Source organism: Columba livia, chromosome 13 (assembly GCF_036013475.1).
Source record: "Columba livia isolate bColLiv1 breed racing homer chromosome 13, bColLiv1.pat.W.v2, whole genome shotgun sequence".
Taxonomy (NCBI): Eukaryota; Metazoa; Chordata; class Aves; order Columbiformes; family Columbidae; genus Columba; species Columba livia.
The window spans coordinates 20,295,756-20,315,315 of NC_088614.1; the positions used below are offsets into that span (position 1 = coordinate 20,295,756).

Below are 19,560 nucleotides of genomic sequence, written 5' to 3' on the forward strand. Positions count from 1 at the left end.
TTACCCCAATTTTTTGTTTATAGTTGAAGGTCATAAGCTATCCAAACCTCTATTGATCAGAGTCCTCTTTGTTTAAACAGAACCTACTGTATTTATTTGTGCTGTTCCTCTAAAGTCAAACAAAAGAGGACAGTTTTAAGTAAATCTCTGCATGACACTGCTGCCATGTGGTTCATTCACTCAGTATACAGATGTTTTCAATCTGTACAGTTTGTCTTTCATATCCATATGAGATGAAGCAGGCTTGATTTGGGCTGGGAATGATGCCAAAGAGAGAAGACACATCATTAACCCTTAATAAACGACTTACGAAGCATCCCTGGTTTATTCATTAAAAGGACTCCGTGAAGGATTACCATAACACCCTATGAGCGGTAAGAACCTTTTACTTTTCTGTAATACTGTGCGACAGGTATTTATGGGAAAAACAAAATGCTTGTTGTAGGAGATCCTCCCCTTTCGTTCCCTTGCACACTAATATACATGCTGAAAATCAACATCTACCCAAGCTCAGCATCCAGATAAATATTGTTGAGAATAAGAGGACGTAATTCATTTGGGTTTCATGTTACACTGTGAAATCAGGATCCTGTGTCCTGGGCATCATCCAAGTCTTTCAGAATTGGTTCTTGCTTTACAACCTTAGTACGTACTACATGTATATACTTAATACATGCTATAGGCATTTACGCAACATGTACTACATATAAGAGACAAGATGGTGCCTCTTACGACGCATCTGTGGAACTGAGACAGCAGATTAAGAGACTTTCCCAAAGTCACAAGAGAAGGAACAGAACCAAGCTGCCCCACAGAGCAGCCCAGGGACCTCCTCACACTACCAGCCCCTCTATCGTGTTTCCGCTCCGCTCTCCTCAACACCCTTTTTCCTCACTATTACAGCTCTTGACAAACACTAGATGCATGTTCAGTACAGCACTGGGCTCACACTGGATACAGGAATATTAGAAGCAGCTACTGGCTTGGAAGCAATTGGGGAAAATTTTTCTTCAGACAGTTTACAGGGCTTTGCATGCTGAGTATATTCGTACGGTATTATTCAGCAAGCAATCTGTTGCATCGCTACAAAGAAGAAACTGCTGATCCAACGCAACTAATAGACAATCTCATTCAATCAGTTTCTTCCTTTATTAGAACATGCAAAACACAGTAGTGAGTTTAAACCTGCTGTGCCAATAGTAACATCTCTTGATTTTAGCAGGCAGCCATGTGGCTTAGCAAACAAACAAACAAAATGGGAATTGAGGGGCTTTTCCCTTCTACTCCAGTTCAGTTAGAGAGCAGAAATTCACATCACTTAGCTTAACAAATTCAGCATTGAAGGCCACTGCTCAGAAGTGTGGGCTGAACGACTGCTCCCTGCGATAAAGCCTCGTCCCTACAGGTTTTATAGCTGATCCTATGCAGTTAGCAGGAGAAAAAGCCTATGAAGTTGGAAGATATTCTGCCCCGTTTCAGATTGTGTTTGAAGAAGGGGCTATACACAGTCACATGTATGTTCAACTATTCATTTCCAGGAGGTGTTTGAGTCAGGGATAGCAGGCTCAGCACATACCATAAAAATAGTTCTGCTCCTTATTCTCAAGATCTGCACCACAGGTCAAACAAGCTCCACTCAGTCATGGGACATTAAGTCCCTGTATCTTGAACTCCAGCTGACTGCCTCACCCAAGCTTTTGGGCTAAGCGAGCATCTCCCCAGCCTAGCTGCTAAGTGAAGGAGTCAGCGGGTCAGGCTTCTCATAACCCGCTGCCAAGAGCTCCTCTCGGGACAGCTCTTGCACAGCCCAGACCCTCCCCAGACACCTCACGAGCGAGGAATCAGTCGAACGCAGTTTCTTTCCATCTCCTGCCCTATCATAAAAACTTAACTCCCCCGGTGCTAATCGCAGGGCTGGAGGCACGGCCCTTCTCGAGCTGACGGGGGAACTCCTGAACTCGCGCAGCTGGCCCAGCCCCGCTCCCCGGCAGCCAGTGCGCGCAGCTGGGAGCCCTCGGCTCGGCCGCTTAACCCCCTCCCTCGCCGCAGAACCCCACTGCGCTCCGGCCAAGCCCCATCGCAGGGGCACAGAGCGGGAATTGGGGTGCCTGGACTGGGACAGCGCCTGCTTGGCTGCTATCCTGCTGCTTAAACACCCCCCGGGTTAATTGCAGGGGCTGAGCATGGGGTGCGCGCATGTGCTGCTCCTCCTGGGGCAGAGCCCAGCCCAGCCATGTCCCCAGCGCTGCTCCTGGCCTCCCCACCACATAAGGAGTTTTGAACTGCAGCCTGGACCCCGCGCAAAGCTAAAAGCCCAAAGAGGTTCACAGGACAGTGGTACAAGACAACTGGAAATACTCCAGACTGAGGGTGGACGGTTGAATGCAGATCTCCAAGGAAGAGCCCTGACTGCTGGGCTGTGATATAAACCAGGAGAGTCATCATCTCCATGTTATGGTCTTCAAACTCTTGGACTCTGCTCCGCTCCTTGGAGGATCAGTTTCAGGTGCCCCTGCCAGGGAGCGACCAGCATCTGCACATCAAGTGCTCCCCACGTGAAAGTGTCAGATAAAACAGGGGGAATCGCCAATTAAGTCAAGTGAAATACAGTGACTTCATCCAATTCATAAACCAAGTGAAGAGCAAAACCAGCCCAGAGCCCAGCAAGTCTTATGCACCAGCTTACACCATCCCAGCTCTGCAGCCCACAACCATATGGAACAGACCCGTTCAGAGATACAGACTCCGCTTAAAAAAAAATAAGAAAAGCAGACTGTTTCATGCCCAGTACTTTAACAGAAAGCTGCTTCAGCAAGCCTATTTTAGAGTCAATTACTCATTTAAATGTGGGGCAAGGATGGGGGATTTAGGGGGAGAGAGGCAGCCACGGTTACTGGCCCCTTTTTGAGTTTTAAACCAAACCAGAGACAACAGTCGAACTTGGGACAATCCTGGGTAAACCACAAAAGATGGCAGCACTTCTCATCAGCCTAAAACAACAACACTTTTCCAAGTTTTTTCAATCAAAAATGCTAGCAAGGCCACCCTGGAATTTGCTACCATTTTTCCTTACCCAAAGCTATTTTTCAACACGAGTATTGAGTTTACATATTAATACACCACTAAAAACAGGATGAAGTGATTGGAATGCTGGAGTTACTGATTTGTTTTGGGATTTTCTAAGAAAAAATAAAATAACTGTGTTCCCCCAGTTTTCTTTCTTGTTTCTTTTCCTTTTCCCCATTAAGTGACTGTTTCAAATTAATAGAAAGAGGATGCAGCATTTCTTGGGTTTTATTTTATGGGTTTTCCCAGCATATGGAATCTTTTTAAACATGAGAAGCTGTGGGTAATATGTTGTTATATGCATATTTTAAGTTAACCATTCTTTGTATCTTTCTCAAAAGAAATATTTACCATGTTTATGTCTGAGAAATGCGTTTATTTGGAAGATTGACTCCAACTCCACCGACTCCCTTTACAGGGCTGTCAACTGGAAAACTATACTAGCATTTTTTATAATTAAAATGAGGGTGGAGCAGAAAGTAATCACTGCTTGTTGCTTTTCTAAATCATGGAAGCTTTCTGTAAATCAGACTTGACAGGCTCAAAATGTTATTTACTGAGCTTTGTTCCTTTGCCAACAGGGCCATTCTTAGGGTGGTGACAGAAATCCAGACCTGCGATGCCAACGGAGCCATAGGCACATCCGAGAGATCGCAGGAGCCCACATCTCCAAAAATGGTTACTAAACTGCAATACGGCATTTGGGGGGAGGCGAGGGAGCGAAGGAAGGGTTTCTCAGCACCGGCCTGGCAGAAGGTGACGGCCATGGACAGCCCCGGGTCTCCCAGGGGCTGCCGAGCAACAGTCACGGGGGAGCTGAGGAACGTGAGAGCGGCCAAAATCAGCACCGCAGCATGAAAACATGAAAAATTGTGTACGTGACCCTGTTGAGCTCTCCTTAAAATAGATGTCATAACGGGAGGTATTACTGAGCTGACGTGAGCGTTAACAATGGTTTATAAAAGCTTCCTTAGCAATACTTCACCTGTATGCAGTGCCGGTGATATGTGGTACCTGCAGGAACATCCACTGCACCTGGCACCTTGGCTGATACTGGGCCCAGGAGAAACCGATGTACACCATCTACCTTTTTCCTTCCCCACTAACCTGAAGTATTAGGATAAGAAATGTGCTATCTCCCAAAATGGATTTCTACGAATACAGCTAAAAAAACCCATTACATTCAACTGAGAGAAACTGAAGAAAAAATTAGCTTTATGTAAAACTTGCCTGCTGTAAAGAAAATTTCATTTTTGGCTCAGGAAAGACACTTTAATTACACAGGGAAAATTGTATGAAGTTGTTACTAAGCGATAACTGGGGAGGCAGGTTTTTGGATTCAAATTCGCGTGACTTTGGGATTTTGTCTGGGTAGGTATTTAGTGTTGCTGTGTGTCAGACCTGGCCAGTCACGCTGAATGTAACATTTATCCCCCCTGCGCTGTAATTCAGCATTGATGTGAAATTTCACAAGGGGGTGACACCAAGCCAATAAGGACAGCTATGAAACCTGTTCACACAGACCGCCCCCTCCCTAACTGCCCAGCCCTCGGCCCCAAAACACAAGTCACTTCTGAATTACTGTAGGAAAGAGAGCAATCGTGTTCCCCAGGTAAAGCGAACCACGGACAAAGAGTGACCGCAGCCTGGAGACAGTAGGAAAGAAGTGAGGAAGTTGTAGGAGCGCCTGGGGTCGGTGCCAGGTGGCAGGACCAGGAGAGTTGATGTCTATGGGGGTGACAGGCAGAGGTGGAGCCTCCAGCACGGAGGGCTCTAAACTGGGCAACTCCTGAGCATCCACCTGGTGTGACAAGCTAGCTGACTCCAAGCTAAACCGAGACCTGCTTCGCCAGACCTTGTTACCTACAGCACTGGTCTAAGTGACAAATACAAGGGGGTCTAACCAGCAGCTCTGGCATCATTCCCCAGTTCTGCACAGGCGCTCACAGCACCTCCATTTCACAGTGCCACCGTGACGAGCCCTGCAGACACCCTGGGCTCCACAGACGAGGGCTTCCACGTCTTGCTGTTTCGAAGGCCAACCGAGCTCACCAGTGGAGCAGGGGCTATCACCACGTCAAACCGCAGCATTAGGCTGAGGCAACACGGACGTACCCACGCTGTGTTTGCCATGCCTGGCTTGGCCACACCAGGACGGGGGAGAGAAGCGCGGCCCACCTGCGTCTCCTTTTCCTGAGCAGGGTGTGCGAGGAAGCGGGAAGTGCTGCGGAAGAGCCCAGACCGATCCTATCAGCCGGGGCTGGCCAGGCTGCCATGAATCAAGAGCCTGTAGGAAGATCACAGACAACAGTTTTAGTGCCTCATTTTGTATCCACTCAAACAGCCTTTGTTGCTCAACAGTCTGTACATCCATTTTTTTTTCCCACAGCTGTCAAACCACATTGATTTTCAGTCATTTAACCTGGGCAGGACCAGCAAACCTGCTCCCCCAGGTGAAAAGCCAGGACTGCAAGGAAATGACTCAAGTTGGCTGAATTATCCAATTCTTCTAAGACACAAAGAATTTGTTTGCCTTGCTTATAAGAGCCAAGGGAGAGATGGCACAGAAGGCTGAATCCTTACTGTTCCCCGGTACACACTTCATGCTTTGCTATCGACGCAGGCAGAAATGTTTCCAGGGCTTGCAATGCAGTTGGCAGTGTCTTTTCAGGAAAGGACCTCTACTGAGCAAGCGTGTGTCTGAATTACATCTCAGCCCTAGGGAAGATGGTTTCTTCAGTTCCTCTTCAAGGTCAGTTGTGGGGTAACATATGTTAGTTGTCTCTCAGTCTTGCTAACAGAAAATCTGACTGAGCGACATGTGGAAACAGGGAAATGAAAATAAACGAAATGAATAAACACATTTAAAGGGCTTGGGGGAGAGACAGAATCCTGACCTGTGCATAACATCCTTACCAACAGGACCATGCAAATGAAATTTGGGATTTGCATCTTGATGGGTACGGTAAATGTGAACTCTATGTGACTCCAGCGCATCTGCTAAGCAAATAGAGCCACTCTTATTACAGATGTACAGCACAGAATCAATGTAGGATCTGGGAACCAGCGAGCTCACTGCCCTGCTGAACAGCATGTTCAGGGTTTGTTGTTGTTTCCTTGGACATTTCTTTTAATAATCAGACTGGAGCAAGATCTTGCAGAAATGAGTTCAGATGGTGTTTCAGCTCTCCTTTAGCATGCTGCAGCAGGATGAAGTTGGAAAGCCTTTGTGTTCCCAGCTCTGCGTCTCCAGCTGCACTTGCCCAAAGCTGGCTGGACACAGCCATGAAGCCCACACTGAACCCCGAGAGCGGGGACGGAGCCCCGACAGCTCAACAGGAGCCATTTCATCTGCTTGATGATTTGTCTCCAGGACGCATAGGCAGGAGTTTCAGTGTGGTCTGTTGTTCCTACCAGGGATATGCACTTAGTCAGCACAGCCCGGGGACACACCAGCAAAGCCCAGACAGTTGTCTCAAGTGCACAAAGAGGCAGAGGGGTACGTCTAAAGATGTTGTTCATGTTATCTGGGTTGTGTGCTAATACCAGGATGAAATGGTTGCATGTTCTAGACGTTCAGGGTTGCTCTTCCCTGGATATAACAGCTGAAATTAGACCCCACGGTAGCGCTGTAGCCCTGCTCCGGCATTTCTCATCTGTACAGTCATGTTTGCCATTCCAGTCATGGTAAAGCGTTCCTCCAGTGGCTCACCAATGCTTCAGCACACCCACTTCTTTCCTAAGATTTGGCTAAAGATCAGAGCAGCTTGGTTATAATAGCATTTGGCAGGAAAAGACTACCAAGCAACCTGGCCTGAACAGCTGAAAGGAGAGCAGCGAAGCGAAGGATGAGAGATGATTAAGAGAGACTCGAGACTGCAGAAGGAAATTTCTAGGCATCTCTTACAACCACCAGATCCTTGGATTTCTATTTTTGCCTCATTCTGCTATGTAACACTTTTGTTTTCACTCCTCCTTCCCTTTTTTCATACAATTAGCAAGGGAGAGGGGTGAATTGTGAAGTCAGGTTATGAGCATCTGCCCGAGCCTGCGCGTGGGCACGGGAGAGCAAGCGACAGCACCGCCAAGGAGAAAACCTGGAGCCAGGCGAGCGAAAAGAAGTAAAACTGAGGATACTGAGTTATGAGGAAATGGGTGAGAAAACCAGAAGAATTATCCCAACAGTTTGTCTAAGCCAGCTGGCATGGCTGCTCCACTGGTGAAAACCCAGAGACTTCCAGTGTAGTGTCTCTCTAAAGTAGGGCATTACAACTAAATTACATTACAACACACCACACAAAATGGCACTTGAGCATTTTCTACAGGAGCACTGATGCTAGAACTGAAGTGCTTTTGAGCTAGAAGCGAAACCCAAAGCCTTTGCTTTGTCTTTTCATGTAACAGCATGAAATAGGCTTATGCTTCCCAGGAGGTGGAGGACGCTAGCGCCAAATCTAGGACAAGGATCTCCTCTTCAGGAACTCCTGAGGATCAATCACCGATCCAGGCTTCCTGATGGACAAGATTTTGTTTGCAGAGATCCCATGGTTACGGATGTGCTCCCTGAAAAGCAGGTTCTGCAGCGCATCTTGCATCACGGCAGCCGGCTCCTGGACATACATCAAAGCCTTCCCCTTATGAGTCGCAGGAGACATCAAGATGTGCTGCTTGCTCGGATCCGCGCAGCACAGCTGTGCCTTTGCAGGGCAGGGTACCACACCTCACACCACCCCGGTGACGTTGGCGGCATCTCGGGGAATAGCCCTTGCTCTGAGCAGGAGCCTGCTCAGTGAGCATTCTCAGGCGGAAAGCAAACCAGGCAGCTTTTCTACCAAATTACTTCTGATCTTTGTAGGACTGGTCTGCTGCAGCATATTCACATGAGATTTATCAGCTCACCCTTTCTGCCAGCCCTCACTGGGTCTAACACAATGGTGCATACATTGATTTTTTCCTGGCCTCTAGGCCAGCTGTGTACAATCAGAAGCACGTGCTTTGGGACAGGCTGAACCCTGGAGCCCAGCTCTTGAGAGATTATACAAAATTGGGATCTGAAGGTTCACTTGGAGATCCAGGTGGAGTTATTTCTATTGCAACTCAAAGCAAAATTGCTACCTCTTGAGACCCCCCACCCTTGCCACCTCCTACTTGAAATACCAGGATACACCACTGTTACCTAAGGAGACCATCAGACCCATCCAACGCTCTCACCCAAACCACAAAGCACGAGAGAAAAGACTCCAAACATACAGACACCCCACCACACACGCACCAAAGACATCTTTAGGGTTTACTGAACAGCATATCCACTCCAGTACCCCACAAACCCCCAAGAATTGTGAGGTGGTTCCACAAGTTTGCTGCTGACAGGCTCAACAGTTGAATGCAAATAAGATTCTCCTTCTGCCAGCTGTGAAACTGAGCCGCATCCAAACAGCCTTGGCTCCAAGGCAGCCACCTAATGACTCCCAGGCTTAGCTGAACATCTTTATCTCTCTAAATACCATGAGATTTGGGATAGATTCAGTGGCTTCTCTGGACTACCACCATGAATAAAGACGAGACACTCCCTGAAGATAAAGGTGGAGACCATCTGCTGTACACTCAGAGGAGTCCAGACCAGCAGAGCAATCGCAAACGTGTGAACATCACTTCTTTAAAATGCTGGCATCGCGGCACGGCTCACGTGGTTCAACCACACCAGGGCTGCCAAAACACGTCATGATATCGTGTTGGGAGCCACCCCACGTCTGCCTGTCCTCACCCGGCATCAGCAACGCTGCTCAAGCATGTAGCGAAGCCCTGGAGGAAACTGCGGTGGCAACGGGGGCACAGCCCAGTGGGACAGGGCAGCCAGGGAAAGAAAGAGATGGAAATCAAACCTGGAAGAGGTTTAAGGAATGGGAAGGAGGACATGAGCAATAGGAAGCAGACTTACCTCACCCTTCAGAGCTTGATCAGACTTGCACTGAGAGCAACACAACTTATTTCTCCATTTCTTTAGACGTTAAGTATCCAGTTGCATCCAACACTGAGTGACAGCCAGGAGCAGATGTGAAACCATAGATGTACAAGCGTGGATACGTGGAGCTCCTACATTTTCTGCAAAACCTTATTAATAGTAGAATCTAGAGCCTCAGCTGTGCTCCAGTAATTCCCACCAGCCTGGGAGCTGCAATCTGTACTCAAAGATTTAGCCCACGTGCCCTGTACTGTCAGGTGCTGCCATTGACAATGATGGAGAATTTGCCCGCTTTTCATTGCCAGTATTCTATCATTCACTATCCCCAACATTGCTTGGGCCAGGAAATTCTCACTAGAGCTTCATGTAATAAATCATTTCTGTAATAAGTCACACTTCTGAATTCGCAAATTTTCCCTACGTGCCTCTCCTTTCTTTGGGAACATATTCATTATTCAGAACTCAGTTGTGTAAGGTCCGGTATAATTCTCTGCCCCACTTACAGGATAGTTGGAGTAAAAATAATTTGGATATGAAATTAGGGCACAGGTTACGTTTCTGCTCCGTAATTGTATTTTCAAATTCAAGCTCTTAAATTTGGGCATCTAAGTCCGTATATAAGCATAAAAACCCAGTTTGTTTGTCAGAAGTATGATCTGCTTTTCTGTCCCCTTCAGGAAACACAACACATTTAGCAGGAAGATTTCTAAGAATAAAATTTTAAGATTTCCACGGACTTCAGCATCTCTTCAAATAACAGATGACTATTCTTACTACTATTGCAAGGTTTAGGTAATCTCATAACATCCATGTCAAGTTACTGATCATTGCCAGAATTCACATCTTCAATCGGGGCTACACAAATTAATAATCAGCTGCTCGGCCCGCTGGATCCTGGCGCCCCTCCCCCGCGACCCGGCTTGGCACCCGGGGTGTGAGCGGGTAGATAATCCGGGTTTTAAAGGCTGACTCCCTCTTTATCACGACGTGACGCTGGCCTGCAAAGTTCAAGGTAAGGCCATTGTGTCTTGAGTCTATTTTTATTGTACAAAACAGTTGATGGGACTTAATTATTTTTTCCATCTGCCAACCATTTTGACTAATTGAAGCCTTGGGAGCCAGGAGTCAAGGTTTCCCAACGTAAACCAGACCCTGGAATTCGGCGTTAGCAGAAACGTTGAAAAATCCTGAGGAATTTTTGGTTCTGAGGTTTGGTTCTCTTCTCCACAGTCTGACCAGGATTCAGGAGAAACCCAAACCCTCTCCTACATACACATTTTTTGGGGGGTTCCTTTAGCGTCTCAAATTTTCCAGGCACTGAAACTTCCCATTACCAAAAAAAATTAAAAAATTGAAGGATATAACTTAAAGCCACAGAAGTATGAGAATTCCCAGCAAAGCTCAGACTTCCATTATTTTGGCAAAAGCAGAGCGTGCTTGGGCAACATTAAATACGAAGCATAAACTTAATACTGGAGGCTTTCCTGGTAAGTGCTCTGTCCTGGAGATCATGCTGTTTACAGCTCTGCAGCAGATTTTCATGCTATTTTCACCAACAGTTTTTCCCCTTAAGAGGGTGACTGATGCAGCAAATAAATTCTGGTGCATGTTTTATTTGCTTGATGACCCATAAATAAGTTGCCAACTGCAATTACATTCCGCCTCTGATTTTAACCCAGAATATGCAAATCTTGGGGCTGGTGACTGTCCCAGCAGCACCAGCTCACCAAGGACTGACAGGTCAGAGGTATTGGCGATCCAGCCCTGACGAGACCGGGGAACTGCGCTCCACATTCTCCTGCTTCGTAACACAGCCTAAGTGGGTAGCTTGTGCCTCTTAGTTTTGGATTTCGGTACAAGAAATCTGCCTTGATCTAGTTCTTTTTTAGGATGTGATACAATTAAGGTGGTATATCCATGCTGATGATTGCTGCTTCATTCATCTCAGCCTCTTCTGCTATTCATGTTTCTTTCCCCAGTGGTTCCTCAACTTACCGCCAGCATTAAAGATATGCCATAGAGACGGTTCATCCTTTGTATTCCCTGTCTTTGGTTCCTGGCCATTGGGAAGCAGAAGATTCAACGGCTTCCACCACCACGCTCGTTCCCTTTGACAGAAAACTCATTTAACGGCAGAGCTGTGATAGTCTGGAAATACTTCACAGAAATCAGGGATCTGTCTGAAATTCTACACTGCGGGCAAATGAAAATTTTTAATAGATCTGGGTCTTAGTTCCGCTAATTTCAGTGGCTCGTTTCGCTGCTCTGGCAGTCAGGATCCATTAGTGGAACAGAAGGAGAAACATGTAAAATGCATGTAGAGCAACCGCATACTAATGTGAAATTTCTTTTTTCTTTCAAGTTCTTATTTTTTAAAATAAATATATAATGAGTTACTGACAGTACTTAACAATATCTCATACTAGACACTGTAATATACCCCAAATAAATACTTAATTTCTGCTTTCCTGCAACTTTGCTAGGATTACATCATGTCAGATTATTCTAAGTCTGCTTTAACCCAGTTTGAAAACACTGGTTACTCAAATATCTTTACAATTCCTAATTTCATTCCTTGAAATACCTTTTCTTTCGCCTCCTTTATAGATGTTTTCAAGCCTGGGAAGGCCAGGGAGCAGCTGAAGTCAGAACAAGCCTGCGAGGGAGGAGGCCGGGAAAGCACCGGCGCTGTGCAGCTGACAGCAGAGCTCCCTCCCTCCCGCTCCCACCGGCCAGCGCCACTTCTGGGTAAGGATACGGCTATTTCCTGCACCTGTTTCAACCTGCAGCCTGTTTGATGTGCTAGCAAACTTTCCAGCAGATTTTGTGATGTGATGTATCTATGGAGAATGACACAGGCACCATGGATTCAGTTCCATAGGGTCCTCACCACCCATGCGACACCACGTGGTTTTAATCTATTGACTGCTTGTAGATCAGAACAGAGTGTGCTACCTTTAACCACCCAGTGAAGTCATTAACATGTGCTCCCTACCATGAATTAAATTAGTTTAGATTCTACTGACGATGCAAATAAACTCATGAAGCATAGCTCTACAGGGCTGCAAACGAACCCATTTGAAAAGACTTTCGCTGCTTTTGCTTATCATTCCATATGATAAACAGCCACCTCCCCAAATTATCAGGAAAAGAAATTTTAACCATTCAGCAAATAACAAAAATTGTTTTAATGATAAATAAAAAGTCACAAAGCTCAGCACGTTCTGCTGAGAACCATTAATGAGGGAAAACGGTGAGGCCTGTGAATTTACCTTCTCTTTCCTTAACACCCTTTTCCATCTGCAATCCATATACTTGAAGAGAACATAGGTTCCTTGTATAAAAATTAGAAAATAATAAAACCCCCTACATTTTGGTGCTATTTGTCTTTCAAATGCTGCCTTATCTCGTGCTAGAGCCTTCTGAAAAGCTGAAGTGACTGAGCTCCTAATCCCACCATGTTTCTTTGAAAATCGGGACTATAATGATGACATTAATTATTGTTGCCTTTGACTTTCCTTCCTTTGTAAATATCAGCTTAAACCCCAACTGTTAAAATAGCCTTCCTGTGGTAGGAAGCACCTTATCTTGTACTTTCGTGTCCCTGTAACATCTGCATGTGGTGCTCTGAACTTTGCTGCTGCCCTCAATTAAACGCAAAACAAAACACAAAACCACCTTGATAATACTTTGTTGGAAAAGGACCCAAACAATATCCTGCTTATTGCAGAAAACCAACACGGTGCGTTCCTTTAGTGCAGAAAATAGGATGCAGAGCCTTGGGACACAACAAAAAGCCCGCAGAGTGCCCTTCCCTCACCTCTGCCTTCTGGTCCCCATCCCTGTGCTGCAGGGGCACTTGTTTCCTGCTCCGTTATCCAAATGGGAGATACTGCTGTCTCCTCCACTTCCAAACATTTCTGGCAATCCTGCAACGTCTATTTTCAAACACATATTTGGAAATAATCGCTCATCCATCTTCACTCTTAAAATGTATTTTAGTGACTTAGGCATAAGGATCTCTACTGTCTTCTACACAAAAGCTTTAAATCGGAGTATTTACTTGGTCACATCAGTCAACGAGATTTTAGACACTTTGGGAATTGCCTCTTCTTGGCTCCATGTTCCAGGTCTCTATGACAGACCTCTCCAAACCCCTGTGACCTCAGCTGACAGTTAACTGAATAAACAGGTTTCTGTGACCCTGTCCCAGCACCAAACCCCAAACCATTCAGAGAACAGGACATACGTGAGCTAGTATCCGAACTATAGCTAATTTAAAAATACACGTGAGAGAAAACCAGAAGAAAATAGTGATTCCTTCGGGCCTGAATTTAGCCAAAATGACATCATTTGTGTATGCAGAGTCCATTTTGCCTGAAGCAGCAGAGCACACGCGGACCGTGGGTCCCTCTCATCCATCCCAGGAGACTCCTGCTGCCTGGGGATGGGACACTCGACACACCAAATGACATAAAACAAAGACCAGGCTGATAGCGGGACAAAAGATACCACCATAAAGTCTCTAGGAACAAGAAAATAAGCAGGGAGAAACCCGTTTCGCTCGCATTCTTATGTTTAAATGTAGCCAGTTGGCTGTTCATAGTACTTCATGCAGGCAAAAATGCAATAACAAGAGAGCATGAGCACAGCTGGGGCGGGTGCTGCAGATCTAGGGACCGCGGAACAGGTCACAGAACATCCCCTGGCCCCAGACACGCAGCAGCGGGTGTTCCCCAGAGAAGCGTCTGCGGGAGAAGGGACTGAGCACTCAGATGGTGCGATGAGCATTCTTCATTTGCACATGGGTGTTGGCTCCTGTCAAAAGCTGTCTCAGTCTCTCCCCAGGAAAGCTATTGCCAGTACTTCTATGCAACTTGGCATGAGCATTTGTCTCTGCTCCAGAGAAAACTGCTACCCTGTCCCCACCCTTCTATGTGATAGCGGAGGCTTAGCAACCACATGTAGACCTCAGCGACAGACGTGAGGGGAAGAGCCCTGCTCAGTGTCTAGAGAGGGAAAACGTAAAGATCTTTCGTGAAGGCACGGCAAACACAGAGCATTAAATGCCATAAATGCACTATTTGTTAAAGAAAAAAAAAAGGCAGAAAGCACCTGAGATTATTAGACTTAAAATCCTTGAAAATAAATAATAGTCCATTTTAAATACATGGCTTATAAAACTCTAAACATCTGAACACTTGTGGCGTCAATCACTGCTTGGAGTCACTGGTTCAGACGTGCAGTGTTCCAAGGGGAAGTGACCGGGCCCTCGCGAAGGGCAGGCAGGAATCCTGCTCAGAAAGGATTATCAGCAGCAGAGTAATTTCTGCCTGAATTTCAGATGACTTGACACTGACCTCGGAAAAATCCTGGCAAGTGTTTCACGATTACTATATTCACTACAATCATCAAAAGGATTTTTTTCAAACTCCTCAATTCTTTGCGAATAGATGACATTTAGCTGCATATCACTTCAGTTCATAATCCTCTTAAAAACATGTGGTTTTGATTTGGCACCATTTGTTTCCATACGATACTATTCTGTGACTCCGTATCAGATAATTGCATAATTTATTTGCCTTGCATATTGAACCGAATGCTGCTCTCCCAGCCCAGTTACTCCAGACTAACGAACAGGGAGCCAGAAAACACTGCTTGAAAATCCAAATCAAGAACAACAATCAGTGGGCATTTCTATATATGACATGTTTTCAAGAACACAAAATGACCAGTGCAGACCTGAAATTTCATTTGCTTGTAAAACTGTCCCATTTTTAACTCCCCATTTGGAGTTAACTTTAGAAAGCATTCAATCCAAGTACTGAGTGGTACCTTCATCACTTATTATGACTTTCATTTTACACCCACAATTAATATTATTACAAATGAAAACCTTCAGTTGCCTGTCTGCATCATTTGTTGATTTGATTGATAGCTGATGCAACTATTTTGGAGCTCAAAATCACATCTGCACACATTTGGAGGCTACTTCAGCTCTCCAATTAAGTTTTTAACTCTGTGATGCAGAAATCATGCTCCACCATGAAGCTGAATTCATCCACAATCTATGATGATCAGGTTTTGGGCCACCTAAATATGCCAGAAGTTACCAGTTTTATGCCCTCCTAGAAAGGAACATGCAAAATAAGTTTTATCAAAAAAAAAGGAAGCTGGAAGTTGAGCTCGCTGACTCACGTTTTAAATGCGTACTTGCTTCAATATCAAAATTAGGACAGATACAAAAAACGTCAGCATCTTCGAGTTACCATTTTAAGGCTTCTTTCTAAACACCCAAGAGAATTGCTTCTCTCAGGCAAACTAGATCCCTTCAGATACTCTACAGGCACTTCTACCTCCACCTGGAAACACGCACCTTAACTCCTTCCTCCAGAAGGAGCAGCATCTACTGAGCTTCAAGATATGGAAAACATCTCAGCATATGCACGTGTTCACCTCAGAAATCAGCTGGACTTAAACACACACTTCCAACTGCAGATGAACCCTTGCTCTTTCCTAAATGAGGAGGGACCCAAGCAGGTACTCACACCCCTTCTGAACGGGGGCAAGGTGAAATCAGCAGGGCTTGGTACCACTCAGGCGAGCTGGAGCTCGGCAGCCCTGCTCAGAGCAGCGGGCACGCTGCTGGTGCTCCGTGCAACAAACGCTCGGCCCACGGAAACCAGCTTTGCTTTGAGAGAAAATTCACTTCATGACAAAACAAAACTTACTGTATGCAAAAGCTGAACTAACTCGGAGGTATCAATTGCCACGGATCGACTTTAGAATCAGGTAGATCGTTAAATAATGGTTATGTCAGTAAGTATAGTCTTCCCACAGAAGATCATCTTTGCAGAGAGGCAGGAAAGGAAAGTGAATATACCATAGTAGTATAATCTAGGACCATTTCTGCCCTTACTCTGGGGAGGTTTCCCACAATATTTCACCTGGAGGGCTGACTTTTCCTTATTGGTAGTATCCAACTACAGTAGAAACTCAAAGAAGTAAAACCCTGCAGTAGATTTGGGGGATTCTAAAAGGACAATTACGATCACAAAAAACAAGAGCATCTTAGTTTTTAAGTACCAGCAGTGTTTTCTGCAGGATTATGAATGGATACATTTTGATTTTCCAGGTTTGTTGCAAATGAAGTGAATCAGACCACATTCGCTGTCGTAACTGCTTTCTGCGTGAAAAGTCTTCTTCAGGCTGGGCTGGCTGCTGCTGTTTTAATCAGGACGTTGTCTATTTGTATGTTAATAGTTTCATCCTGGTTTATTAGGCTTGTTGTTGAAAAAAAAAGCCAAAATCAGATGCTTTACTATTTTCAAGCTTCGCTATTAATCTGTTATTTTTTTTAGTGCCAACACTGAACCATTTCAGCATCCTCTGCCTTAAATCCTCTTAATGAAAGCATGAAGAATGACAAAATACTTCCTTTCATAAAGCAGAAGGCTGTGCCAATTCACTTTCAACATGCTCATTCAGTGGAACTGAGGTAAATATGTTGCTCCACAGGTGCTTTTCCTTGCAATAACACACTCCCTAGTAATCCATTAAATTCATCTCATGCTCTGTTTAGTGCCTACTCTCTGAACTGCCTAGCTGGGTAAGGTCACTGTGATAACAGGAGCAGGTTAAACAGCACGGGTATGCTGAACTCTGACATCCATCCATGATACAGATAAGAACGATAGGCAGCATTAGATGTGTAATATCTACTCAGACCGACACAATCTTCTCCCCTCTGCAGCTCCTTACAAGCAAAAAAACCCAGGATTAGGCAAACATCTTCAGACCTGAACCTCAGAACTCCTTACGTTAATTTAGTGCCTGTAGAAGCAACGGATCAGCCACCAAAAGCTCGTCTGTTTTCTTGCGTTTATGGAACGAGCCGCGGTGACAGAGAAGGCGGGTGAGTGTCCCGTGGGTGCCTGTGCTCCTGCCCCCCAAACCTGCCGCTGCTCTCCCTGCGCGGGAGGAACTCGAAACCCATCACGGTTCGGTTCGTAGCACCGCGCCTTCCGTTGCAGGGTTCAAAACAAGCTGCGTATAACTCCTGGATGATAACCTCTTCCATTATGACGTTCCTGCTAAAGGCAGACAAATAATTGCCAGTTAGTAAGCTGGTATTAAATCCAGCCCAAACTCAGCCCCAGCAATCCTTTCCAAAAGCCTGACAAGTTTTATTTTATTATTTCCTTTGCAGGGTGTTGGGAAGCGTAATCACTGGTAACTAATCAAACTTCTTTCAAACACCCACAAATATATAAGGAGAATGAAAGGATTAATTATTGGGCTAAGCCATTTCAAATGAGACCTCATCTAAATGAGCAGATTTATTTCCAGAGCAAGCTGGGTGTAAATTTAGCTGGTTTTCAAAAGCCTGAATCTAAAGCACGCCTGGCTTTGGGGATGGAGCGGGTTATTGGGCGCTATATAACCTCTGCAGACATCCAGCAAAGCACAGCAATAAAAAACAGGCTGCAAGTTCACAAAATCATTTTCTAAACCAAGTGTTAGCATGGTTAATAAATGCTGCCATCGGGTGCTGTTAATTACAGGCAGGAATAGTTTGGGGCATTAAACTGAGAGAATTTAGCCTGTTCAACGTTTTCAAAATTTCAGTATTTAAAGAAGCATTTATTTTTTCCCCACATAACTGTTTAATTCAAAGAAAAGAATTAAAGAAAAATGTTTAGTCAGATGTCCATCCCTGCTTTTATTCTGCTCCTGTGGTTTCCAATCAGATCCTCACCTGCCTGGCTGCCCTTCCATTTTCCAACACTTCCACCTTTTTAAATTCAGGATGGAGCTTTAAGCAGTGAAGAAAACTGAAACATCTTTGGTTTCCTTCTTCCTGTCCCCCAAAATCCCTGCAATTTGCTGAATTCTTGCCAGAGGAACTCTAACTCAGCACCTTTCTACTGCAGTCATGATAACCAACGTCTAGCGGTCTCTTTTCTTAGTGGTGTCACAGGCTCATCTCTGTATATTTAGATAAAAAGGAATATTGTATGAATCAAACCATTTTATCCACCCAAGCCTAAGCACACAGAACAGTACCTGCCTCCAGAGATATGCAGCAACGCCCACATTGAAAACATAATTAGGAACGAGTTAGCACCATTGCATATGCTGATTATTCTTGTTCTCAGGCACAAAATTGTGAGATTCGGTTTTACACAGAATCACGTGCACGCTTCTTCACACGCTGAATAAATCCAACCGCATAAGTGTCATTTCGAGCAGGGCTTCTGTGGGAGAGATGAAGCAGTCAAGGTTCGGGTGAAGAGGCCCCAGCGCACACGGCTGCACGCGTCCCTGCGCGGTACCGCATCCAGCGCTCCTGCAGGGAACCTGGCAGCACCGCAACCCGCGCACAAAGCTGCTTTGAAACGCGAACAAACGCTAACACAAAGCATCTCCCCGACTCGCCACATCCAACCACAACCAACCGCAGCTGTCCCCGCGGAGGAAGCGCCTGGGAGGAGGCCGAGGTGTGCGGCCACCCGTCCAGCCCGCAACACCCGCCCCAAAGCTCCTCAAACAGCCCTTGCGCTGTGCACGCGTCTAACAGCCCGATATTTTACACTTGTCCCCAAGGCAACTGACAAAACATGTTTCTAAGGTTATTTAATGATTTTAATGACAGCGGCTGAAAGACACATTAAAAAATAACATTTAAGGCAAGCATTTTTTGCCAAATGACACGGTTCCCAAATTTGTTGTACCATGGTGCTCCATTTCTGTAAAAACTCTCATTGAGGCTGTAGGTCCCAACAGAAGAATGAAGCCTTAAAAAGATACAACGACTACTTAATATTGTGTGGGATTATAGGCAGTGGCCTGTGGCAATTCCTTATGTCTCTGGGTAGTGATGCTTTTCCAGCATCCCCTTTTTTTGTCATCACACAACTCCATTGTGAAATATTCTTGTCATGAAGGAGGAAGAAAGAGCTGGTTACACCCCGTAGTGTTTTGGGGAAGACTAAGCAGCACAGTTTGCAGAGAGTAGGTGTGAAATATGACATTTCATTATGTGTAATTACTTTTTAACCAGTAATGTCCACGTTGACATGAGTTTCTTATTTTTGGAATGCGTGGGGAGTGGTCGGGGAAGGTAGTAATGTTTTCTTCCCTCTTAATAAACTCAAGTCATTCTTATGCTAAAGTAATTTCTCAACAAAACAAATTTCTCTCCATCTCAGTAATGGCACACCCAAATGTGATTACGTTACAAGAGATATTAAATTCAATTTCAAGGTAGGAGCATTATTAATCCAATGCATTTGTCTTTATTATCATTTGATCTAAACCAATAAAAGACTTGAACACACTTTTAAATGGCAGTTCAGCGCTTGCTTCTTCGGGCAACGTGGGTTTGCCCTGAAATCCTCAGAAATCTGTGCTTTGGGTCAGGCCCCAAAACTCTGAAAAGGTGGAGCAGGAGTGGCTACGTCCACCCCAGGAGGACGGGGGGCTCACAAGAGGTTCACATGGTTCAGACTCTTTCTGAGCTTCAATGACCA

At 45.3% G+C, this 19,560-nt stretch overlaps 1 long non-coding RNA gene across 4 annotated transcripts; it reads left to right on the forward strand.

The window, feature by feature from the left end:
- The first annotated feature begins 219 nt into the window (after window positions 1-219).
- LOC102088695 (uncharacterized) lies at window positions 220-19,344 on the forward strand. Of its 4 annotated transcripts, none has more exons than XR_010465845.1 (4): window positions 7,423-10,040; window positions 11,636-11,776; window positions 16,390-16,526; window positions 16,782-19,344. It is a non-coding gene; the product is annotated as an uncharacterized LOC102088695 (long non-coding RNA). The 4 variants fall into 4 exon arrangements; XR_010465847.1 differs by having other exon boundaries at window positions 18,187-19,344; XR_010465846.1 differs by lacking the exon at window positions 7,423-10,040 and adding an exon at window positions 220-374 and having other exon boundaries at window positions 16,390-19,344.
- Window positions 19,345-19,560: the final 216 nt, after the last annotated feature.